Below are 13,674 nucleotides of genomic sequence, written 5' to 3' on the forward strand. Positions count from 1 at the left end.
GAAAACAGGCAAAAAACGTGAACAGACATTTCACCAAAGAGGACATACAGATGACAAATAGGCACATGAATAGATGTTCAACATCATTAGCCCCCAGGAAAATGCAAATTAAAACCACAATCAAACATCACCACACACCTATCAGAATATAAAATTAAAAAGTCAAAAAAAAAAAAAGCTGCTGCCAACGATGCAAAAAAACTTGATGACTCACTGCACTAATCTGCTAGGGCGGCCAAAACAAACCCCACAGACCGCGCGGCTGAAACAACGGAGTGCTAGAGGCTGCAGGTCCAAGATCAAGGCGTCACCCAGTGTGGTTTCGTCTGAGGCCTCTCTCCTTGGCGGGCAGATGGCCACGTTCCCACTGCGTCCTCACAGGGTCTGTCCTGTGAGTGCAAGTCCCTCCAGGTTGTGCGTCCAAATTTCTTCTTCTTAGGAGGACACCAGTCAAACTGGATTAGCACCCACTCTAAAGACCTCATTTTAACTTAATCACCTCTTTAAAGGCCCTGTCTCCAAATACAGTCACATTGTGAGGTACTGGGAGTTAGGCTTCAACATATGAATCTGGAGAGGACAAAATTCAGCCCATAATGCTCATACATTCTGGTGGGGATGTAAAATGGTACACCCACCTGGAAAACAGCAATTTCTCAAAAAAAAAAGAAAAGAAGCATATAACTACCATATGACCCAACAATTGCACACCTGATCATTTATCCCAGAAATATGAAGACTCATGTTCACACAAAAACCTATACAAAATGTTTACAGCAGCTTTAGTAATAATTATCAATAACTGAAAACAATCTAGATGTCCTTCAGTGGATGAATGTTTAAACAAACTGTGGTACATCTATATCACAGAATACTACTCAGCAATTAAAAAGGAACAAACTATCTAAATGTGGAATAACTTAAATGAATATCCAGATGATTATGCTGAATGAAAAAAGCCAATCCCAAAAGTTTATATATTATAGATTCCACTTATATAGCACCCTCGAAATGACAAAACTATAGAAATGGAAAATAGATTAATGGTTGCCAGGGGTTAAGGAGAAAGCGAGTAGGTGGGAAGAAGCAGGTGTGGCTACAAAAGGAAACTCTTCATATCTTGCTACACACGGGGTGGGAAACTTGGCTGAAACCTTTTCCCACTTCCTAATCTTCGAATGATGTGCTCTATAATAAATTAGAAGAAAAATGATCAAATAGGGGTGGATAGGGACATATTAGTTACTCTATGTGGAAGGATTAAGGAGGGCCAGGCACTGTGCTAAGCCAGACTTATCCTGCCTCCAGCACCTGTGCTTCCCTTCACCAGGCTGCACTCAGTTCTTAAACATCATCCAAAGTTGGAACCGGCAATGTGGCTTAGCGGTTAATTTGGGTGCACTCAGCTTCAGTGGCCCGGGTTCGCAGGTTCAGAGCCCAGGCGCAGACCTAACCCACTCGTCAACCATGCTGTGGTGGCAACCCACATACAAAATTGAGTAAGATCGGCATAGATGTTAGCTCAGGGTTAATCTTCCTCCAAGCAAAAAAAGGGGAAGACTGGCAACAGACGTTAGCTCAGGGCAAATCTTCCTCAGAACAACAACAACAAAAAGTCACCCAAAGTTAACAACTGCAATGTCTAGCATGATGCGGCACAAAAGATGGAAGTTACAAAATTACCTCTCCTCTTTTACCAACATTCTTATTTCCTTAGTATCTGATCTCAGCCAACTATTAATGAGAAAAGCTATAATTATCTGCTTAAATGAGTCACACTAAGGTATAAGTAACTGGTAGGCTTAAATATTCTCACACTGTACAAAAGCAGGTTAACTTGAAAGGCGTTTTAACAGAAATTGTATGTTTAAGAAAGAATTAAACTATAGTCCTAGTGTTGTCATCTGTTCAATTCAGATGCCCTAAAGCATCCACATCCCATTTCTGATCTTGGCGTTCTTAGGTGTTTTGGAAGTAAATTGGACAGAAATCTTAAATTAGAAAGTAGTAGTAGTAGCTTCCATCTCCCCATAACTCAAGACGTCTGTCTGGTTAGCTGCTCATTCTATATGGGAGGAAATATTTGGAATAGAGCTTTTATTTGTCTGTAAGATAATCCAGAATCCGGTGAAAAATTGTAAAAATCTGCGTTCGTCTTCTCAGCTGCCTCTAAGTTTCCCTTTCTCCTGCCTTCTGAGTTCTCTACCACCCCCAGGGCATGCTTGATACCTCCTGCTCCGGGCAGACGACTCTCTTCCAGCTTCCCCCATCGAAACAGAAAAGGACTTAACCAAGGATTAAACTCAAGTCTTTTAACAGACTCACACTTTTAACAGACTTGTAGTTCAAGGCAGCGAAGAGAAGAGTTCACCTTTTGGGATGACATGGTTTACTGAGGGAGCAGGAGCTTTGTCTGTTTATTTTACTGAGTACACCAAGAAAAGTGCTTAGTACTAATACCACGCCTGGGGGAACTGGGTCAAGAGTTAATACGTTACTTGCACTCCCCTTTGCCCCCTCCACTCTTTTAACCTTAATTATTCGGAAGCCAAGAATTCAGATTCCATTTTCCAGGTCTACTTCCTTCTCCTGGTTTGGTATCCCTTTCCTTCTTTGAAAATGGTGGTCATTTTGTATCTCCTCCTGCCCTCCAACCCCCAGCAACCTGTTCTCATGCCCCAGAGTTCTTGTAGCCTCCAGCATGTGAGGGGTAAAGGAACTATGAAGGTCTGGGGGGAAGGGTGTGTGTACCTCACGAGTGGCTAGGGTGAGCTCATGGCTTCTTGAACTAAGGTAAACAGCAAAACACCATCACCCCTACTACCAACCCCATCCAGCCAATATAAAGTAAGATTCAGAACTTTTGTTTTTTACAATGTAGTTGGGGGAGTTTGGGGGCGGGGCAGTTTAACGATGATAAACTGTTAAACAGTACATAATACATGATATCAGAAAAAAACTACCAACTGGCAATGATTATACATACTAGAGAACGCCTAAAACTGGATCTTAAAGTTAATTACAATTATATATGTGAACTGCTTTTAATTTCCGCCTGTTATGCAACATAACAAACATGCACATCATAAAAGATGTGTTAGATCAACTTTCAGTTTTACTTTAAGGCAGCCGCATCCTTTCCTTCCAACCTCCACCCCTGCAGCTTCATTCATTGCTAGCTGCAAATGTAGGATGATTCCTCTTCAAACTTTTAAAAAAACAATTACCAAGACACCATGCTGTTACACCGGAAGAGAGGCCAGAAACTTAGTGTCACTTGTCAGATTGTCCATCTTGCAACCAAACAACTACTTCTGGTCTTTGCCAGGTCCAAACTATTCCTTATCTAGTTACTATAATTATTTACCCCAAATAACATTTTTATCACTTCCCAGCTGATGAAGCATAAGTTGCTTCACAAAAGCAGCTTCAAAATCTAAACTCAAATGGCTCAACAAAAAGACGCTCAAATTAATTCATAATAAAAAATACACAGCAGGGGCCAGCCCGGTGGCACAGCGGTTAAGTGCACACGTTCCACTTTCACGGCCCAGGGTTCGCCAGTTCGCATCCTGGGTGCAGACATGGCACCGCTTGGCAAGCCATGCTGCAGCAGGCGTCCCACAAATAAAGTAGGGGAAGATGGGCACGGATGTTAGCTCAGGGCCAGTCATCCTCAGCAAAAAGAGGAGGATTGGCAGCAGATGTTAGCTCAGGGCTAATCTTCCTCAAAAGAAAAAAAAAAATACACACCAATTGACTGGCAAAGATCAAATACTTTGGTAACACGGATACAGGAACACAGATGACAGATGTTCTCATGTATCCCTAGTGGATATGCAATATGGTACAATCTCTATGGAGGGAAATTTGGCAATATCTATCAAAATAATAAATGCAAGTATCCATTTCTAGGAATTTACCTTACAATATACCCTCCTGCCCCACCAGTGTGTGTGAAATAACATATACAAAGTTATTCATTGTAGTATTAATGTAAGGACAAAAAATTAATAACAATAAAAGCAAACACTTATCTAGCACTTGGTACGGTGCCAGACACTGTTCTAAGCACTTTACATTTCCTCATTTAATCTTCCCAACAATCCTATGAGGTAGGTGTTATTAACACCCCCATGGTACAGACGGAGAAACTAAGAGGCCAAGCAAAAGTAGCCCAAGATCACTTAGCTAGTGCAGAGCCAGGATTTGAACCCAGGTAGTGTAGCTTCAGAACCTGTTCTCTGAACCATCACGATATACTACACCATCTAAACAGATAGCAACAGGAGAACAGTTGAACAAAATACATGGGACACCCATCTAAAGGAATATTACACGTTTAAAAAGAAAGCTCCTTTAGGGGCTGGCCCCGGGGCCGAGTGGTTGAGTTCACGCGCTCTGCTGCAGGCGGCCCAGTGTTTTGTTGGTTCGAATCCTGGGCGCGAACATGGCACTGCTCATCGAGCCATGCTGAGGCGGCGTCCCGCATGCCACAGCTAGAAGGACCCACAACGAAGAATGTACAACTATGTACTAGGGGGCTTTGGGGAGAAAAAGGAAAAAGTGAAATCTTTAAAAAAAAAAAAAAAAAAAGAAAGCTCCTTTAATTCCCCCTCCCACTTTGAGGGTAGGCTGAACTTAGTGACTCACTTCCAAAAACAAAGCACAGAAAGGGAAAAATAGTAACTTTATGGTGGAGAAATCTGGTAAACCCTACCTTAACCAAGTGACCAGGGTGATATCACCAGTGATGTCACGTAAATATCAGGTACTCCCTCACACGACTTGATGAGATGAGCAACTCAACTGTATTATTTCCAAAAACCCACAGCCCCATTCTAATCATGAGGAAAACATGAGACAAACGCAAGTTGAGAAAGATTCTGTAGAATATCTGACCAATATTCCTCAAAACTGTCAAGGTCATAAAAAACAAAAAAGACTGAGAGTCAGAAGAGACCAAGGAAACATGACAACCAAATGCAATGTGGTATTCTGGATGGGATCATGAAACAGAAAAAGGACAATAACAAAAAAACCAGTGATATCCAAATAAAGTCTGGAGTTTAAAGTCTGATGTCGGTTTCTTAGTTTTGACAAATACACCACAGTGAAGACAGTAACGTTAGAGGAAACTGAATGAGGTGTACATGGAAACTTTCTGTACTATTTCTGCAACTTTCTTGTAAATCTAAAATTATTCCAAAGCAAAAATCTTATTTTTAAAAAAGTAAGAAAGCTCTTGTGTATTGATATAAAAAAAATCTCCAAGAAGTGAAAAACGTAAGGTTAGGCATAGTATGTATAGCATGGAAGAAACAGTATCTGCACAGATATAGAAATAGCATTTGTGTAAAATGGATGAGAAAGTACATATGCATACATAAAATATTTCTGGAAGAATATATAAGGATCTGCTGACACTGGTAGACTTGGTGACGGAGAGAACTCAGTAGTTGAGGAAGAGGAATAAAAGGAAGACTTTTTAATATGTCCTCCTTCACCTTTTCATTTTGAAACACACGGATGTATTACCTACTCAAAAAATAGTTAACTTTTACAATGAAAAGGATGACAAGGACCTGAACTAAGGCAAAGCACCGGAAATAATATAGGGGATTAATCAGAGAGACTTTTAGGAGATAAAAAAGAAAATCTAACCTCCATCTATCTGTTAAGGCTTCCCATACCCCCTTCCTCACTTTTTCCACCAACCTCATTTCCCCTTAACGCACTGCAGACACTTTATTCTAGTTGAACCAATCTGACTGCCAACCCCAACAAGTTACCAGCTGGTTCCCCAAATCCACCTCTCTCCCAGCAAAACCTAGCTCTAAACTTAAAAAGCCAGCCACCTATTGTGCTATTCAGCATCCCGCATATTTTGTCTATAACAGGGATGGCAAATACAGGCACTCATGCCATCACTACTCCTACACCCATGACAACAACACTGCTCAATGATCACAGCAGCCTTGCCCTCTAAATCCACACACTGCCTCCAACTACTCCTTAACGCAAAGTTCCACGCAGCCACCGTTATCAATCAAAGCTGGCCCATGAAATAAAACCTGTTTGCCACATCTGGTCTCTACTATATTAATCTGTTTGCCCTGATATTTTCCTCCAAGGATTTAATGTATATTTATTTTTATATACTCCTATTTTGTTCTGAAAAGGATTAATGAGACTTACAAGAATACAGGAACTATAAAAAGTTAATAAATTAAAAAATAAAAGCAAAAGAACAAAGAAAACACCAAAAATGGTGCCAAGAAAAAGGCTAAAAAATGTGCAGATAATACCTGTATGCCTGCTCCGGGCAGGCCACAAATCTGGCTCTGGCTTTCCAGTAGCCATCACACAACGAAAACCCAGGCCACACACAGGAGATAAACAGAAAAGTACTCAGAAGAGGAACTATTCTTGGTACTTAGACCAAACAGTAATTTTTATAAAGCAAAGAGAACACTATAGAATGAATAAGACATTCAACACACACAACTACCAGTTTTCAAAGGGCTGGGTTGTTTCTGATAGTATCCATCAGGAGAGACCTATGGTATCTTAACAAAGCCCAACGCAGCAAAATTATTTTACAAAGAGCAGGCACGAGCTTTAAGAATCGCTGTGTCCTTTTCCTTGGTTTCCTCCAGCACTGCCTTCCTAACTAAATATAAATAAACTCTTTGAAGACAAGAAGCATGCTTTCTAACTCTTACATATAGCTCACGATGCTTTGCATTCTGCAAAAAAGCAGCCTTCAATATCAGTGAGAATTTACACAGTGCAATTCAAGCCTACTCTGATAAAAATTCTCTAACCTAAACATAGGAATTGCCACTCTTACTAAATAGAATAAAAATGGTAACTGAAGCCTCACCTCATAGATAGAATTTCTAAACCTTCTATAGTATTACTGACTCACAATTTAATTTGTGATGTCCCAATAGCGTTTTTTGTTTTGCATACCCCTAACACAAGGCTTGCAAAAATGCCAAATCAATATCACTGAATCCGATCAAATAAAATGAAACCCACAGCAAAAGCTTTGGCAACCCCTACCAAAAGAAAGACAACATTACTATCTTCCAAGAATATAATCAATATCTCTTTACAAACCAGCTGACAAAGGCAGGTTCATTTTTTAAATGACTTTGCAAGTCTGCTAGAAGACAATGAATTATAAAGCAGATTTTCCCTACATCTTTCCAAGAATCTAGTTTCTGTAAATGCCAAACTGCCAAAGAACTGTACTTACCCGCTCTTCCACACATACACACATGTGCGCATACGCACACAACCCACTATCAAACAAGCTTTCCCTTTTATGGCCACTACCTATGCCCTCTCTTCTTTACCTGGTCAAACTGGAAATGCAATGAATCCAAATAAATTATTTAGCTAAAGCGATTATGAGAAACACAAGTATTAAAAAACTTAAATTACTACTTTTAAGCATAGGCATTAGGATACATTAACCATCCTCTATTTGTATTTTATTAATGGAAATCAATAAATAAGTAGTCTCATCCTGCACTGGTTTAGTTCTTTATACACTCAGTATTCCCTGTACACAGGGCACACCCTATCACCCCCAGGAGGGGATCGTGGTAATGAGTGAAAGAACATGGGCAGGACTGGGGGAGTCCACAAACGGACCTCAGAAAATCCAATTCCTGTGCCTTTGTTTCTTCATCTATTAAAATGGGAGATGACAATCATCTCTATCTGCTGGGATTATTGAGAGAATTAAATGAGGTAAGATTTGTAAATGCATATAAAATAGAATCTCGGGGCCGGCCCAGTGGCGCAGTGGTTAAGTGTGCACATTCCGCTTTGGCCGCCCAGGGTTCACCGGTTCGGATCCCGGGGGTGGACATGGCACCACTTAGCCAGCCATGCTGTGACAGGCGTCCCACATATAAAGTAGAGGAAGATGGGCATCGATGTTAGCTCAGGGCCAGTCTTCCTCAGCAAAAAGAGGAGGACTGACAGCAGTTAGCTCAGGGCTAATCTTCCTCAAAAAAGAAACAAACAAAAAAATAGAATCTCAATAAGTGTTAATTCTCTTCCTTTTTTTTTTTTATTTATTTATTTTTTTTAAAGATTTTATTTTTTCCTTTTTCTCCCCAAAGCCCCCCGGTACATAGTTGTGTATTCTTCGTTGTGGGTTCTTCTAGTTGTGGCATGTGGGACGCTGCCTCAGCGTGGTCTGATGAGCAGTGCCATGTCCGCGCCCAGGATTCGAACTAACGAAACACTGGGCCGCCTGCAGCGGAGCGCGCGAACTTAACCACTCGGCCACGGGGCCAGCCCCAATTCTCTTCCTTTTTATAAGTTAGGAAACAGAAGGAGCTGAGCAGGTGACTTGTCCAAGGCCAATGGCTAGTAAGTCTAACACACAGGCTAAAACTGACTTAGGGCCTAACATTCTTTCCATTACACCAGGCAGCCTTAAAATAGCAGAACCCAACACGTCACGTTTGTCTCTATTGGGCACTCATTACATGCAAATAAAAAAATTACAATTTGAATACCTATTAGATGCCAGGCACTACACTACTCTCTTTCCACACAGCTATCCTATATAGTAGGTGTATTTATCCCATTTTACCAAGAGAAATTAACTTGTCCAAAGTCACAAGGCAATAATGCAGGACTAATCCAGGTGTGCTCCACTACTTTTCCCTACTATTCTGCCTCAAAAGTGTAGAGGTAGAAATGACTGTCCGTCAAAATTAAATTCTAATGGCCCAGAAATTTTTATAGATCCTTTCAACTTATTAGTGGAAACGTCCCTAGCTCCACCATCCTTTCTCCTTAAATTTGTTCTTGTTAGGCTAAAACAATTTATAATGACTATGGTGACAAATTCACATTTGTATAGCATGTTACAGTTCAGCATTATAAGTTATTTCATTTTTACTAGATACAACTACTGAGGTTTTTTCAAATATTAGCTCATATTTAATACTTTCAAGACTTCGATGAGGTAGGGATCATTACTATTTTACAGATCAGAAAACCAAAGTGTGAAGAAGGTAAGTAACTTGCCTAAAGTTACACGACTATTAAGTGTAGAACTTTAGCCTGGATCTCTCACAGAAAAGCACATATACTCCTGCATCCATTGATTCATTTAATCACTTGCTTTTGTTAACTTACTCATCAGAGCTGGGGGAAGGGAAGTGTGTGTGTGGATGGATTCCTTCACCAAAATGTAATAGAAAATAAGGGCAGAAAACTGATAGAATAATAACAACAGGAAAAATCAGAAAGATTGTCTCAGATCTTTCCTCCCCCAAGGCTGTCAGGTGATTTCTAATAAATGTTTACAAGGCAGACATTTAAGCTGTTCCCAGAGCACAGGGGAAAAAAGGAGAGTTTCCCAATTCATTTAGAGGCTGGCTTAATCCTGACACCAAAACCAGGCAAAGACAGCAAACTAAAAGGGAAACATAATGTTTACCCTTTGTGGCTACAGATGCAAAAGTCTTAATATATTTAAGTGAAAAACAAAGGAATATATGTAGTATGATCCCATTTGTGGGGGAAAAAAACACTGTGAAAACACACGTATGTATGTAGGTACAGTTGGATATGTAAATGTCTATTTGTACATACCTACACATAAATGCAAAGATATAGGTTTGGAACTATAAACCCCAAACTGTTAACAATAGTTTACCTGAGACAAGAGTAGTCTTAAGAGTGAAAGGAAGGCAACAAGAAGTAAAGGGAGATTTTCAGCTTTTTCTCTGTATATCCATGTATTATTGAATTTTTATAATTAACATGTATCATGTTTGACAATTAAAATATATAAATGAAAAGGCCTAAATATTCATTTCTCGTATTTCCTCTACTTGTTATAGTGAAAACTACTTCTTTTATTCACTCATTGGGCATTCATTTAATAAGCACTCAGGACACAACTCCTATGTGCAGGCACCGAGCTAACCAGCACCTGTGCCAGCCACTGGGCACGCAGACCCTATTTTTTTAAACCCAGGATGGAACAACAGTTACTTCCTTCCATAAAATATAGCGTTGAGTTTTAAGTCAAGTTCTTATTTTATATCATTTGTTATTTTTTAGGTTGTATGCCGGGAATAAGAAATATATTTCTTCTGAAATTTGTACTGTTTTTATTCTAAAAAGAGTACCAAGTCATTTTTATTTATTCTTGCAATTAAAAAAAGGTCTTTGTATTCATTTATTCAACAAAGGTTATAGTTGCTAAGTGTCAGGCTCTATGCTGGACAATGGACACGTAAAGATGAACAAACAGCATATGGCCTCTACCTACCACCAAGGAGCTGAGAATTTTACATCTGTGCTATGTCTGATACAGACAAGTACATAAAACCCAAAATAAGTACCTTAGTAATTCTGCACTTCAAAACGAAATTGGCAAACTGCCCTGTCCAAAAATGAAAGTTAAGTTTAATCCAGAAAAATTTTAATGTTTATGAAAAATGTTAAATTATTCAATTATTTTAAGGTTAAAGGGAATAAATTAGTGGGGAAGCAGAGAACATGGAAGCAGAAGGGAACTAGAAAGCACAATATCTCAGTGAACAGTGAGTTTTAGGATTGGCTACGCCACTAAGCAGCTGTTACTGGGTTTAACTGCTCCGTGTCCCCACAGGAAATATGGAAATGATATTATTATTATTATTAGGATATGAGAAAACAAAGAATTTATTTGAAAAAGCGTAACAAAATCTGGTGAATATGAGGCAGTGTGGCCACAACGCTTGCTATTTTGTTATCTGGTTTAATTTTTTACGTATTTATTTTTCCCCTACTTTGTCAATAATTAGCCAAGCAAATTTGAAAACACAATTTAACTTCTGTATGCCTCATGAACTGGAAAGAATGCAGGAAACAGAGTCGGAAGACCTGAGTTTACATTCAGACTCTGACTCTTATTACTCCTGTAAGGTTAAAAAGTGAGCAAATTATTTAACCTCTTTGCAGCTTAGTTTCCTAGCAGTAAAACAGGGATAAATTTATCTTGCAGGATTATTGCAAAGACTAAATGAGAAGATACATTTGAAAAACATAAACTCAGAAACTACTATAAATTAAATAGATATTTTTCCAAAGAAGATATACAAATGGGCAATAAGAATGTTCAACCTCATTAGCCATTAGAGAAATGTAAATAAAAACCACAATGAGATGCCACTTCACACCCACTAGGATGGCTGTCATCAAAAAGACAATATTAACAAATGCTGGAGAAAACAGAACTCTCCTACTTGCTGGTGGGAATGTAAAATGGTGCAGCAGCTATGGAAGAGTTTGGCAGTTCCTCAAGAAGTTAAACAGAGTCGTCATATGACCCAGCAATTCCACATCTCAGTATACACCCAGAGAACTGAAAACATATGTCCACGCAAAAACTTGTAAATGAGCATTCATAGCAGCATTACTCATAACAGCCAAAAAGTGGAAATAAGCCAAAGGTCCACCAACTGACGAATGGATAAACAAAATGTAGCACAGCCATACAATGGAATATTATCCAGCCATAAAAAGAAACGAAGTACTGATACATGCATAATATGGATGAACCCTGAAAATATTATACTAAGTGAAAGACACAGAGAGCCACATACTGTATGATTTCGTTTATACGAAATGTCCAGAACAGGCAAATCCACAGACAAAAAGATCAGTGGCTGTCAAGTGCTGGGGAGGGGGAATGGGCTGACAGCTAACGGGTATGGGATTTCTTTTCAGGATGACAAAAATGTTCTTGAATTAGTGATGATGTCTGCACTAGCTTGTGAATATACTAAAACCACTGAATTGTACACTTTAAAAGAGTGAATTCTATGGTATATGAGTTATATCTCAATAAAAGAAAACTATTATAGAAATCTAAGTTTTGGCTACTTTTCATTATTAAATATCCTACTTTTGTCAAGAGGTTGTTCCTGTTGCTTGTAATAGCTATGAAAGCTCTCTGAAGTTAGATGTTACACAGATGAATGGTATTTTTAACAAAGTAAAACTACTAATTATGCCAGAGAAACCTTCTACAGGTCAGATTAATTTGGTATAATTTTATTTCTTCAAAAGAGAAGTCCTTATTAATACTGTTTGTTCTTAGGGAGTAGAAAGAGTTTCAAGGAGTCATTACAGAGTACCCGAAAAAAACAGGTCAAAATGTAATATTATCTGCTTTTGTAATTAGTGATTTAGTTTTCAGATACGCTGGTCAACCAACTAAAATCCATGCAGATGGGAACTTTGCAACCTCCACCACTTTCCACGTTCTGCATTCTGCTACCAGATCTCCAGGTCCACCATCAGCTTCTAATCTCATCCATCAATTATTCCATCCAATTATTATTCACAGGGGTGAAAATGCTTGGTAAACTCTTTAAATACAACCAATTCATTCCTTAATGTTGGGGAATTTATAGAGTAGGCCCAATTCTGAAGGTTAAATTTAGTGTGGATTGTCTGAATAAATATGCAGCAAAATGATTTCCTGGAATTTGAGATAGAAAAACAATCTATAGAGTTGTGTAATGCTTTCTGAGTCCTTTCAGGGCTTTCTCATGTATTTGGTCATGGGGTAAAGACAGTCACCAACTTTCGTCCAAAGTATTATGTATAAAAGCTTCCTGGTTCTAGAACAAAGAAGCATTTTATTGCTCAAAGCAAAAGGAAGATATTTTCCTTCCATTTAGTATTGTTATACTAAAATAGCATACCAATGAAACCAGCTAGGTAACAGCGTGACCCAAGGTATGTAAACAAAGATAAACTGTTCTTTATTATGCGTTCTTCCTTGTGAGGGGAGGAAAAAAAAGTTTCTCACATCTAAGAAAATAAGGTTTATCAAGCCAAAGAAAACCATATGGACTAATATTTTCCAATATGGGGGTATTTTGAGTGGCAATTTTAATTTGAGGGTTTGCCAACCTATGCTAGGATGCACGGTGGGTGTACTGGGCACAGCCAAAATGTGAAGAAAGAGGTGACCTGTCAAACAGCTGCTATCGACTTACTCCCTCAACAGCACCTCCAACTTCTCGGGTGATGTCTGTGTAAGAAAGATGTCAAAGCACCAACAGAACCACGGGGGCTGTCACAGCAGCAGCAAGTCCAAATCGTGCCTCTCAGGGAGAAATCCCATCCGCACCCTCAAGAGCTGGCCAGACTGTGCGTGGCTCTTTTCTAATATAAGTCTACCTAACATAGAAAAAATAAATACATAACCAGAGATCCTTGCCCAGCCCTTTCTCCCTTCCCTTTGTGACTCCTCCAAAGGCTGGAGGGATGTTAACATCCTGCAGGCCCTCGGAAAGCCAAGCTTCACGCCGCGAGGGAGGCGGCCAGGAGCCTCGGCGCAGCCCGGGGGCCTCGGGCCGGCGTCCCCCACCCACCGGGCAGGGCTGGACCCCGGCCACACAAAGGACCAGCCGCGGGCGCTGGACGCAGGGACTCGTCCCGGGCCGGGAGCCACATCTGGTCCCCGCACGCCGCGAGGACGAGAGCCGCCGGAAAATAAGGATTAACGCCCGAACCTGTTGCACCACGCGGGGCCCTTTCACCCAGAAAGGAACAAGGACGCCCGGGACCGGAGGCGCGGGCCGCGGCCACCCCGGCAGGCGGCGCGGAGGCAGGGGCGGCCCGCGGGCTCCC

The 13,674-nt window shown here is 40.1% G+C and overlaps 1 protein-coding gene across 3 annotated transcripts in view; it reads right to left on the minus strand.

The window, feature by feature from the left end:
* SESTD1 (SEC14 and spectrin domain containing 1) overlaps nucleotides 1-13,674 on the minus strand; it is a 115,333-nt gene that overhangs the window by 100,938 nt on the left and 721 nt on the right. The window contains exon 1 of one of the 3 annotated variants that reach the window (XM_046658168.1): nucleotides 13,038-13,059. The exons of the other annotated variants lie outside the window; for them this stretch is intronic. The gene's annotated coding sequence lies outside the window, so the exon portion shown is untranslated. Of the gene's footprint in view, nucleotides 1-13,037; nucleotides 13,060-13,674 lie in introns of those variants that run through there. 3 annotated transcript variants of the gene reach the window in all.

The sequence above is a fragment of the Equus quagga genome, chromosome 4, assembly GCF_021613505.1.
Source record: "Equus quagga isolate Etosha38 chromosome 4, UCLA_HA_Equagga_1.0, whole genome shotgun sequence".
Taxonomy (NCBI): domain Eukaryota; kingdom Metazoa; phylum Chordata; class Mammalia; order Perissodactyla; family Equidae; genus Equus; species Equus quagga.